This window comes from Amaranthus tricolor, chromosome 4 (assembly GCF_026212465.1).
Source record: "Amaranthus tricolor cultivar Red isolate AtriRed21 chromosome 4, ASM2621246v1, whole genome shotgun sequence".
Lineage (NCBI taxonomy): Eukaryota > Viridiplantae > Streptophyta > Magnoliopsida > Caryophyllales > Amaranthaceae > Amaranthus > Amaranthus tricolor.
Genome location: NC_080050.1, coordinates 19,137,121 through 19,149,620, shown reverse-complemented (window position 1 = coordinate 19,149,620; position 12,500 = coordinate 19,137,121).

Here is a 12,500-nt window from a genome sequence, read left to right as displayed (position 1 = left end):
AAAGAACAAGCTCTTAATAATGCTACTTATAGAGGACTATTTGCTTTTATTAAAAAAGAAGATCTTTCTTTATGTGAAAAACTCAAACTCCAAGCCAAATATAACTCTAAAAAGAAACAATCTAGAAAAGAAATTGGATGTTTTTGTGAAGCATTTGGAATGGAAGCTATTAGAGCTCGCTTTACAAAAAAGAAAATTAAAAAACAATTTTGTAAATTTTCAAAAGATAAAAACAAAAATTCTTATCCTTCTTATTATCGAAAAAAATGAGGTATTTGGAAATCTCGAAAATTTCCAAAAATCAAAGAAAGCTTTCAAAATCTTTTGTTACTCATGTGGAAAATCTGGGCATAAAGCAAATATTTGTACCACAAAGAAAAAATTCAAGAATTAATGATAAAATATCCAACATTTTATTACAAACTCCTGAACCTACTTCTTCTTCTTCAGAAAGGAAAGATGATGAAATTTTACAAATTAATAATCAAACTTCTGATTCTGAATCTTCGATTCCTTCCTCTCCTATCAAATGTATTAATGTTTTAACAGATAAAGAGAAAAATGTAAAATTTCTTTTTGATCTCGTTGACAAAATCCAAGATAAAGAGATCAAAAGAGAAACCCTTTTGAAACTCAAAACTATGGTTTTGGGCGAAACATCTACCTCTAAAAACAAAGAAAGTATTCCAATTCCAAAAATTGAATCTTTCAACATTTCAAAATTATTAGAAAAATACTCTTCCAAAGAAATGACTTCAAAATTGATTCCTATTAAGAATCAAACTCTTTATGTCAAAGATCTTCAACTTGAAATAAATAAAATCAAAGAAGACATCATTTCTATCAAAAATAGTTTACAGAATTCAGAAATCAAAGATTTCGAACTTGAAACACAATTATCTGTTTTAAAAAACCCCATCTACAAAGAAAATCTTTCTTTGGGAAAAGAGAAAGTTAATGGAGATGATGATGATTTTATCACCGTTATTAATAAAATTAATTTTCAAAAATGGTACCACCAGTTATTTTTCAAATCAGAGATTTTCAAAAAATCTATATAGCTTTAATTGATAATAGAGCAGATCAGAACTGCTTAAGGGAAGGATTAGTCCCAACCAAATTTTATGAAAAAACAAAAACTCGATTATATATAGTTCACCCATAGATATTAAATACAAGATTTCAAAAGGAAAAATTATGAATGAAAATTATAGTTTTACTAATACTTTCATTATTATTAATGATATTAAAGAAGAAATAATATTAGGTACTCGCTTTTAAACTCAAATTTATCCCTTTTGGATTAATGACAAAGGTGTTCATACAAGAATTTTAGGAAAACAATTATCTTTTCTTTTTTTTAAGTCCCATGTTACAAAAGGATATTAATTTATTACAAAATTCTTCGATAATACAAAGTATAAATTTAATAAAGCAAAAGAATTTCTAATTTCCTCTTTAAAAGAAGAAATTTCTTTTCAAAGGATTGAAAAACAGCAACAATCAAAATTGTAACAAAAAATTTTTGGTTTGGAAAATATTTTTAAATCAAAAGTTTGTGCTGATATTCCAAATGCCTTTTGGGATAGAAAAAAGCATATTGTCACGTTGCCATAAGAAAAAGATTTCTCTGAGAAAAATATTCCCACAAAAGCTAGACCCATCCAAATGAATTCTGAGCATCTTGAATTTTGCAAAAAAGAAATTCAAACTCTTTTAGATAAAAAATTAATAACTCCATCCAAATCTCCTTGGAGCTGTACAGCATTTTATGTTATGAATGCAGCAGAAAAGGAAAGAGGAGTTCCTAAATTAGTTATTAATTACAAACCTTTAAACAAGGTTCTTCAATGGAAGATATCCAATCCCAAATAAAAGAGATTTAATTAATCGCTTATATAAAACCAAAATATTTTCAAAATTTGACATGAAATCTGGTTTCTGGCAAATACAAATTGCTAAAGAAGATAGGTATAAAACTGCATTTACGGTACCATTTGGACATTATGAGTGGAATGTAATGCCTTTTGGACTAAAAATTGCCCCTTCTGAGTTCCAACATATAATGAATGATATTTTTAATCAGTTTTCTTCGTTCATAATTGTTTATATAGATGATGTTTTAATTTTTTCTCATGATATCGATCAACATTTCAAACATTTACATATATTTCTAAACACTGTGGAAAAAAATAGTTTAGTAGTTTCTGCCACTAAAATGAAATTATTCCAAACAAAAATAAGATTTTGGGGACATGACATTTATAAAGGAACAATCAAACCAATTACAAGGTCTTTAGAATTTGCAGAAATATTCCCTAATGAAATCAAAGACAAAACCCAACTACAAAGATTTTTGGGATGTCTGAATTATATATCAAATTTTTTCCCCAAAGCTTAGACAAATTTGCATGCCTCTCTTTCAAAGACTTTAAAAAAAATCCGCCTCCTTGGTCAGATATTCATACTAAGACTATTATTGAGTTAAAACAAAAAATCAAATCACTTCCATGTCTAGGAATTCCAGATCCATCTGCATTCATGATAGTAGAAACAGATGCATCAGAAATAGGATATGGTGGCATATTAAAACAAAGGATAGATACAAAAGAACAATTAGTTAGATTTCATTCAGGTCTCTAGCTCGGACCTCAAAAAAATTATTCTACCATTAAAAAGGAAATTTTATCTATAGTACTATGCATTTCAAAATTTCAAGATGATCTTTACAACAAAATTTTTTTGATAAGGATCGACTGTAAATCTGCAAAAGAGGTTTTAGAAAAAGATGTCAAAAATATTGTTTCTAAACAAATTTTTGCAAGATGGCAAGCAATATAATTAGTATTTGATTTTCAAATAGAACATATTAAAGGCGAAAATAACTCTCTCCATGATTTCTTAACCAGAGAATTTCTACAGGGACATCATAATGCCAAGGAAGAAGAATCAGCAAGAAAAACTCAAAGGGTTTCAAAGTTCAGATGGTTACGAAATGGAACCAGAACCAAAACCAAACAAAACAGAATAAAATCAATTTTCATCCTCCAAAAATCTTCAAACTACTCTATCCATTTCAAACAAATTTACTCAACTAAGTGATTTTCCCCACTTCCATATTCAAAAATTGTTCAAGAGCCTACATCACAAAATATATTTCGAACTCAAAACAAAAAGAACCAATTACAAAAGCACCAACAAAAGGTCTTACCAAATCTGCATACATTACAAAAATCGAAGTAGAAAATGTATATCTCCCTAATTTTACAATTTCTCAAAGTCCACAAATTATTCATTTGATCAATCAGAAAAATTTTCCAAAAGGTTGCAAATGGATACCAGAAAATCATTTTAAAACGCAAAGGTTTTATGAATTTATTAGTAGATTCAAACTCTGTTGAAATCCAACATATTAAGGATTCTTCAGAAAAAATAATTTATTCAAAATGTATCTTTAAGAAAATTATTTCTTTTGCAGAATGGGGAAACCCTTATGCAGAACGAATTTTTTCAAAAAGATTTTCCCTACAAAATTACTCATACTATGATTACAAAATGGCCTGGTATAGAGCATTTTTATTCAGACTATTTGATCATTCATGGTTTTTTATATTTGACAAATATTGTTCAAAGAAATATCCCATGTGGTTTTATCATTGGTGGTATTTATTTGGACCAACTCCTCAAATTTATCCAAAAGAATACAATGAGGGTTTCACAACTTTTGTTGCCAATTCAAATTATCAAGCTTATGAAACTCCAGTCATGTTTCATGCAGATTTTAAAATTCCATGGATTCTATGTTGGAGTTATTGTCTCAAACAACACCTTCCACATCCATATCCATATTCATTAATAAGAGAATTCAAAATCAAATGGTAGGACAAATTTACCTTAGAAATTTGTTCTACAAAAAATGTTATCTCCTTTTTTCGAACCGTATAAAAATGGAATATCAGTCCCCATCAAACATAAACAAACCTTCACCCTCAAAAGCAACATCAAGTTCAAACTCTCCTCAGCATAATAAAAACCCCAAAGTAGAAAGTCTAGATTCAGATTCATTATCTAAAGTCCAGAAAGCCATCCTCAAAAGAATTCTTGAAGATCCACAATATTCAAAGAAAATTATCAGAAGATTCCTCTGATGAGATATTATCTGAGTTCTCAAATGAGTCTTATGATCCAACATTTGGTGGCCCATGTGGTCAAGATCCATATGACTTTTAATATTGGGCTCACAAAGGTTCTATTCAAAAGTGCAACAGCTCAAATAATTCATCCAAAAGCACAAACGTAAGCAATGACGTATTCAAAGGCATCTTCAACAGTAATTCCACAAATGTAAGCAATGACGTATTCAAAGGCATCTTCAACAGTAATCAAAAGCATCTTCAACAGTAATTCAAAGCATCTTCTACAACATTATAGTGTAACTTTAATAATTATGTTTGTACTATTTACTTTTGCCTTTAGTTTCTTATTGGAAGAGCAGATTACATCTTATCTCTTCCTTCATGTATGATTTAAGTGTTTAGTTCTCGTGAGAAAAAATCCTGTAATATTCTTTTGTTTAAGTCTTCTCTCAAATAAATCAATCCATCCTTCTGTACTTATCTTGCTATTATCAATAATATTGTAAGATTTATATTCTCTAAATTTGTTTTATTTCTCAATCTCAATAATTTCATTTTATCAATCGATCCTGACATAAAAATTTATTCGACCAAAGTTGAGGCCATTGCTTCATGGCCAATTCTAAAGGCCATAACTGAAGTTCAAGCATTTCATAGATTAACTTCCTTTTATAGGCGGTTTAAAAAGTTTTAGCACACTAATGGCTCCTATCACCGAGTTTAGTAAAAAGGTATGTTTTCAAAGACCGCTTAAGCACAACAAGCCTTTTAGTAGGTGAAGAAGAAGATGCGTGAAGCTCCTAGCACTTCCTGATTTCACAAAGCCTTTTGTGGTGGAGTAAGATGCTAAAGGCAAAGGAGGTTGTGCTATTGATTCAAGAGGGACGTCCAGTTGCCTACTTTAGTGAAAAACTTAGCCAAGGGAAGCTTAATTATTCAACCTATGACAAGGAGTTCTATGCAATGGTAAGGGCTCTTGATCATTGTTCACATCATATGAGGCCAAAACCATTTATTTTGTATTCAGATCATGAATCCATGAGGTTCATACAAGGACAAAAGAAGTTCAATGCAACGCATGCAAAGTGGGGTACATTTCATACCATCATTCATTTTTTTCAGCCATATACAAAAGTGGAAAAGCAAATGTTGTAGCTGATGTACTTTTAAGGCAACATTTCCTACTTGGTGTTGTTATTGAAGGCAAAGTACTTGGGTTTGAATAGGTTAAGGAGTCATATGAAGAAGATGAAGATTTCAAAGAAGTATATGCAGCATGCAAAGATGGTGTTTATGGCTTCTATGTTCAAGTGGAGGCATTCTTGTTCAAAGGAAACAAACTTTGTATTTCTCCAATTCGTGAGTTACATATTAAGGAAACTCATCGAGGAGGTATGGCTGCTCACATAGGGATTCAAAAGACTTAGGAGATACTTCAAGGTCATTTCCATTGGCAGCGAATGCTAGCTCATGTCTACAAGGTTTTGAGACGTTGTTCAATCAACAAGCAAAAATGGCGTTTCACAAAGGGTTGTACAAACAACTCTTGGTTCTTGGATGTGCATTGGAAGATGTGAGTATGGATTTCATCAGGGCACTTCTTGGAACACCCAAAGGTAAGGACTCAATTATGGTTATTGTTGATAGATTCTCTAAAACGACACATTTCATTCTTTTCGAAAAGATAGATGATACTTTTAATATTGCACAACTATTTTTTGATGAAAATTTTCAAATTCATGGGTTGCCTAAGTTCATAGTGTTAGATAGAGATTCTAAATTTTTGAGTCATTTTTAGAAGAGTTTGTTGTGTTTGTTTGGGACTAAATTTATGTTCTTTACTTCCCATCATCCTCAAACTGATGGTCAAACCGAAGTAGTTAATAGGATTCTTGGTGCTTTGTTAAGGTTCTTAATAAGCAAAGGGGAAGAAATTGGGATATGAAACTTGCACATGGTAAATTTTCTTACAATAGAACAGCTAGTCGAACAACTACTTACTCCCCATTCGAGGTAGTTTATGGTTTCAATCCTTACATGCCTATTGATTTTATTACACTTTCTATGGATAAATTTGTTCATGGTAATGCAAAAGAATATGTTGAATTTATGCTTAATGTACATAAGGAACTAAGAAAACAGATTAAGAAGGCAAATGAAGAGTACAAGAAGCAAGCAAATAAAAATGTGCATGGTACTAGAAAATTTAAAGTTAGAAACTTAATTTGGGTGCATTTGCACAATGAAAGGTTTCTAGGCCAAAGAAAACACAAGCTTATGCATAGAGCTGAAGGTCCTTTTAGTTACCTTACAATAACTTCATCAATCTTGCTACCGCATCTTCGTTCCGCAATCGTGATCGTTATCGTATTTTTACACTATGCTCATAACATCAACTTCAAAAAGCAAGTATTGTAACTTTAATAAATCATCTTACGGACAGTCCTTAGAAGTTAGAACAACAGTTGATTCTAACATAGAGCTATCATCTTTATTATAAATAGAGTTATAAAGAATCAATATTTTAAAAAGCGAAGTCATAGCCCATACGACTATTTATTTGTAGAGAACCATGTATGTATATCCAAAAATATAAGCAAATGGAATTATTCGCTTAAACTTAGAATGAGTAAAATAGTCAATGTTATCAAGCTCACATGCCAAAAAAAATTAAAAATTTCAAATTTTATTACCCTTTACATGTGATCAGCACTTGATAAAATACATTCATAACCTGCACTTATGCTCTTATCTTCAAGCAGGTAAGCCAATTTTGTAATAAACTAGGGTATTATGATCACAACATTTTGCCTATTCAAATTTTATTTCACATAACAGATGAGGTCGCATTAGAGGATGAACTAAGGAAATACAAGGGCATTGGCTGACAAAGATTAACATATAATTCAACCTCCCTCTGTTTTTCTCCCCTACCCCCACCCCTTTCTCTGTACTCTTTTAGAACCATTTGTTTATTTATTTGGTTCATTGGGTAAGAAACAAGAAGTCTGAAGCTTTGTTGGAACTCCACCAAATCCCTAATAAAATAAACAAACACATTCTCAAAATAACAATATAAAAATTTAGGTTAAAACAACAGTGGTATATTTAGATTAAAATCCAAGCTCAACATTGCAAAACAATACTTGGTTGGGTAGCCTTCTAAAAAGCCCTTGATTTTCACTTTATTCCTTGATCACATCCATCCAAGTAATTTAATGTATGTATGTATCATATATGTCAATGTCAAATGACTATCTTAGGAAAAAGAAGATAAAGGAGACGAATCTTTCATATGTTTCCTCTCTTTTACATCCAAATACTCACGTAAAGAATTATTCCATTTCTATATATATATGCTGTAATTGCTTCAAACTCTTTGATATTTCCAACCGTCTAACTAAAAATGAAGCACAATTACATTATTAACAAGATTTATAATTGATAGCTTTATTCTGTTTACCAGATGGAATCCTTGAAGTATACTGTTTACCATGATTTACATTAATTCTTATCAAGAATGATGGAAAATGAATCACAATTACATTATTGACAGGGATTTACATTAATTTTGTTTAACAGAATGAATCCTTGAAGTATGCAATTAATTTTGTTTAGCAGTAGTAATGCTACATTACAACAAAATTCCACAACCACACGAATACTCACTAACCTCCTGAAAAAATACCATCAACAATCATGAATCATCAAAACGACATTATTCAAAATCACAAAAGATCGTATAAACTCTTATCCACCAACGAAATCCTATAAAAATAAAAGTATAAAGTAACATCACTTTTTTCCATCTTAGCTTGAAAGTTAAATCACACCACAACTTAATCTTTTCTAGGCTAACACTCAAAGTAGCCAAATAGAGACTTCAGAAATTTATATTACAATTTACAAATGCCATAGGGAAGGCTTTATCACTCAGGTTAGTTACAACAACAACATAGCATTATTCACAATGCCTATGGGCATGTTTGGCATGAGAATATGGGATATTAAAATAAGATTAAGTAACCCAAACCATTGAAATTAGCTCTTGGATAACCCACTCCATTTTCCAAGGGTAACCCAAATCCTCATATTCTTACTTCTTGAAAATTGAGCAAAAACAGAAACCAATCCTTATTTTTTCATTTATATTTTTCATGCATGTGCAATCTCTCTCTTTCTCTCTCCTCTTTATACTTAACCTTTTAATAACCTTCATTAAAAAGTCAAATGTAAATGGATAGTCATGACGCAACCTTTGTGGGTGTGCTAGTCTTTATTTCAAGTTATTGTTGAGCCAATGATTCACTTTCCCTCCCTTTGCTCTCGGTTTTACCAAGGAGTCCATCACTGAATTTTTTAAAGCACAATTTCTTTTAATTTTAAGTCTTGCCAAAATGTAAATGTGGAGAGTATTATTAACTTGAGCTTTTCTTACAATAGTTAATAGGGAACTGAGGTATTGCAATTTTTTAGGTGAGTTCGTAAATTGAATGAGTGAGACTCAAGTATTTCAATTATGAGTTTGTAGGAAAGAATAATCCAAAAACGGTAACAATGTATTTCTTCCTTCCTTTTAGTCTAACGTAGGGAGATGATTAACAGTATTTCAATTAACGTAAGGAGTCAATTCAATTTATCGAAAAAAACAGAGGGACAAAGAATTAAGGAAAGACTAATTTCAATGAAGCTCTAAGAGAGGAGAAGGAAGAAACTCAAGGTGAGACCAATCTCAACACCGGAAGTAATGACTACATGTGTTTGAAATTAGGGTTTCTTGGGACAATGAAACATGAAGAGGTTGACTGAAAAAGAAAGGAAAAATTACCTAAAATAATCCAACCTTTTATTGATTTTTCTAAAATAATCTCAAATTTTGATTAACTGTGAATGATTCTAATTATATGGGTGCTTGCTAAGAATGCACCAAGGTAACCTCTTACCTATACAACAAGTCATTTTGCATAAAAAATAAAAAAGTGTATGCAAAATTAAATTATAAAAATTTTGAAAAATTTAAGAAAATCAAAAAGATGAATCGAATAAGTTTATTTTTTGATTTTAACTTTTAATTTTTAATAATTTTAATTTTTAATTTTATTTTTCTTTTTTTTTCTGGCAATTAATCTGTAAAAATCGGTCACCATTTGGACAAAAATTTTCTTGGGTAAGTGATACTAAAATTCGGATTATTCATAGTTAATCGAAAGTTGGAATTATTGTAGGAAAATCAGTAAAAAGTTGGATTATTCTAGACAAATTTTCCTAAAAGAAAAAAGGGATAGGAAAATGGTGCAGTCGAAAGTAAGGGAAGGAAAAGTGTACTACTTTGACTCATTTTAAAGAACCTCACCAAACCTCTAAACTTGTGGATCCCACTAAAATGAAAATGCACACCTTCCAACTTTTTCACTTATTATCGGATAATACCAACAAAAATAGAACCCAATTCCCTAAAACCAGTAATCAAGAAATGAGCTAAATTTAATTTACCTATCAAACCTAACCCAAAATTCAATTCAGTTCGTTGTTGTATGTACAACTAGTTGCAACACTGTGACATTTGATCCAAAAGTTATTGTTAATCATACACCCGCAAATCAAACTCATATCATCTAGAATGTTTTTGCCCTCATTTAAATTATCAAATCTATCCCTAAATTGTGAAAGTTGTGTGATTGCAAAAAGGCATAAACATTCCTCTTTGTGTAGTTCTACTCAATCTAGTTAACCTTGTGTTTTTCATATTTTTTGTTCTATGTACTGATGGTTGTACTCAAGTTGGCTTTATAAAGCTAAAGTTTTTTAAACTTGTGCCAAGTTTTATAAAATGATTCAAACCGAATATGACGTAAATTCACATTCTTAGATCTGATTATGGTGATGAATTTATTAATCTTGATAAGAAACACTATATATCCCTAAATGACCTTCTCCATCAAACCGCATGTCGAGACACTCCACAACAAAATGGAGTTGCCTAAAAGAAAATTTGTACCCTTCTTGAATTGACTAGATCCATTATATTTGAATCCTATGTACTTACTTATTTCGAGCATAAAGTTATTGTAAATTCCAACTACCTTACCAAACGTCTATTCATAACGAAACTCAAATACAAAACTTCCCTTGACAATCTTGAGTCTGTTATATCCACTCTAACCTATCATTATCTCCTCTCGGCCAATGTGTTTGGATGGACAAATTATGTTCATTTTTCAAAAAGAAACCAAAATAAACTAGATACTAGGACAATCAAATGTATCTTTATTGTCTATTGTAGAATGCTGTTGTATGTGCATAAATTTTTAAATTATATTTTACCATATAATAACTTGCTAAATATTGAATGCTAATTGTAATTCTCATTATTTTCATAGTGTGGTAAAGGAAAAAACTTCTCATAATCGGATTGATTTTCTCCAACTTGGCGAAGGGAACACTATGGTAGACAAGGGTCAGATTGCTTCTACTATCATTGAGTTTTATAGGGATTCGCTTGGTTCTAGTTCAGGTGATCTCTTGAATGTTGATAATCAAGCTTTGAGGGTTGGGAATCAGATTTCTCATCAACAAGCCTTAGAACTCATTAGGTCGATCTCCATGATGGATGTTGAAGCTGCTCTTAAAGGTGATCTCACATAATGGATGTTGAAGCTGCTCTTAAAGGTATTGATGATAGCAAAAGTCTTGGAATAGATGGCTTTAATTCCTTCTTCTTTAAACAAACTTGGCCTGTTGTGAAGTTTGATATTTTGCAACTGTTGAGGAGTTCTTCTCCTTTGATATTCTTTGTGCCCCTGCTAACATCGCTGCTATTACTCTTGTGCTAAAAGTTGCTAATGCTTCTTAGGTTAAGGATTTTAGACCTATATCCTGTTGCTCTGTGGTTTAGAAAATTATTGCCAAGATCCTCACTGCTAGGTTGCAAAAGGTGGTGGGTGATATTGTTAATATCTCTTAGTCTGGGTTTCTTCCTGGTAGGAAGATTATTGATAATGTGCTTCTTGCTGCTGATCTCATCAAAGGTTATTCGTGGGCTCATATCAATACTAGGTGCATGATTAAGCTTAATATGGCCAAAGCTTATGACTCCATGGAGTGGCCCGTTGTGGAGTGTGGTTAAAGAAGCTTGGCTTCCCATTTCGATTCATTAGCTGGATTATGAGATGCATCACTTCTGTTTCTTACTCTGTTCTAATTAATGGTTTCCCTACTAAGCCTTTCCAAGCTAAGAAAGGTCTTACGCAAGGAGATCTTATGTCTTCCTTTCTCTTTGCTTCTCTAGAATCTTGAAGAAAGAGAAGGGTAGTTCCATCCCTTTTAACCCTAAGTGTAAGAAAGTTGGTATTGTGGAGCTCATGTTCGCCGATGATTTGCTTATTTATACTAAGCCTAAGGTTTGTTCAATGCTTAAGCTCAATGCGGTAATTGAGAATTTTACTAGGGTCTCTGGGTTGAAGATCAATAGCAGAAAGAGTGCCTTTTATGTAATTGGGGTGCAGGAGGATGTTGAAGCTAGGGTCCTGGAGACTATTGGAGTGCCTAAAGGTGAACTTCCTTTCCGATACCTGGATTTCCACCCCCCCTCTCTATCTCTCTCTCTCTCTCTCTCTCTCTCTCTCTCTCTCTCTCTCTCTCTCTCTCTCTCTCTTAAATAGATTAGCACTCATAACTGTCAGCATATTGTGGATTAGATTACTGCTAGAGTGAGACACTAGACTAGTAGAAAACTTTCTATGGCAGGCAAGGTCCAACTTGTGAACGATACCATTTGTGGGATGTAATCTTATTGGGCTCAGGTTTTCTTGCTGCCAAGAAAGATTATTCATATGATTGACCGGATTTGTAAAGAGTTTATTTGGGCGATTAATAAGCAGAAGGGTTATAAGCCTAGAATTGCTTGGAATCATGTTTGTATGCCTTGGTCCTGTGGTCGTCTGAATATTTGTAATTTTTTCGTATGGAATGATGGTACCCTTCTTAAAAGCCTGTGGGCTTTGGCCTCTAAGAAAGACAGATTGTGGATCAAGTGGGTTAATGCCTACTATATTAAGAGGGCTGATATGTAACATTTGAAAAATTAATAATTTAAGAAGAGTGAGTTTAAGGGAATTATTAGTGCGAGAATAATCTTAAATACACATGACATAAAATATTCTCAATTTAATTTCTCTCCTCTTTTCCTTTTCTTTTAATATATCAAAAAAAGGACAAAACAAAACCCTCCGCTTTTTCTCTCACACTCGAATGAACTCAAATGGCAGAATCTCAAGAACCCATATCTTCCTCCTTTCTCTCGCCATTCCCTTTGAAAAAGGCAGAATCACACTGAAATTATTCAAGCTAATAGTCAATCTTCCC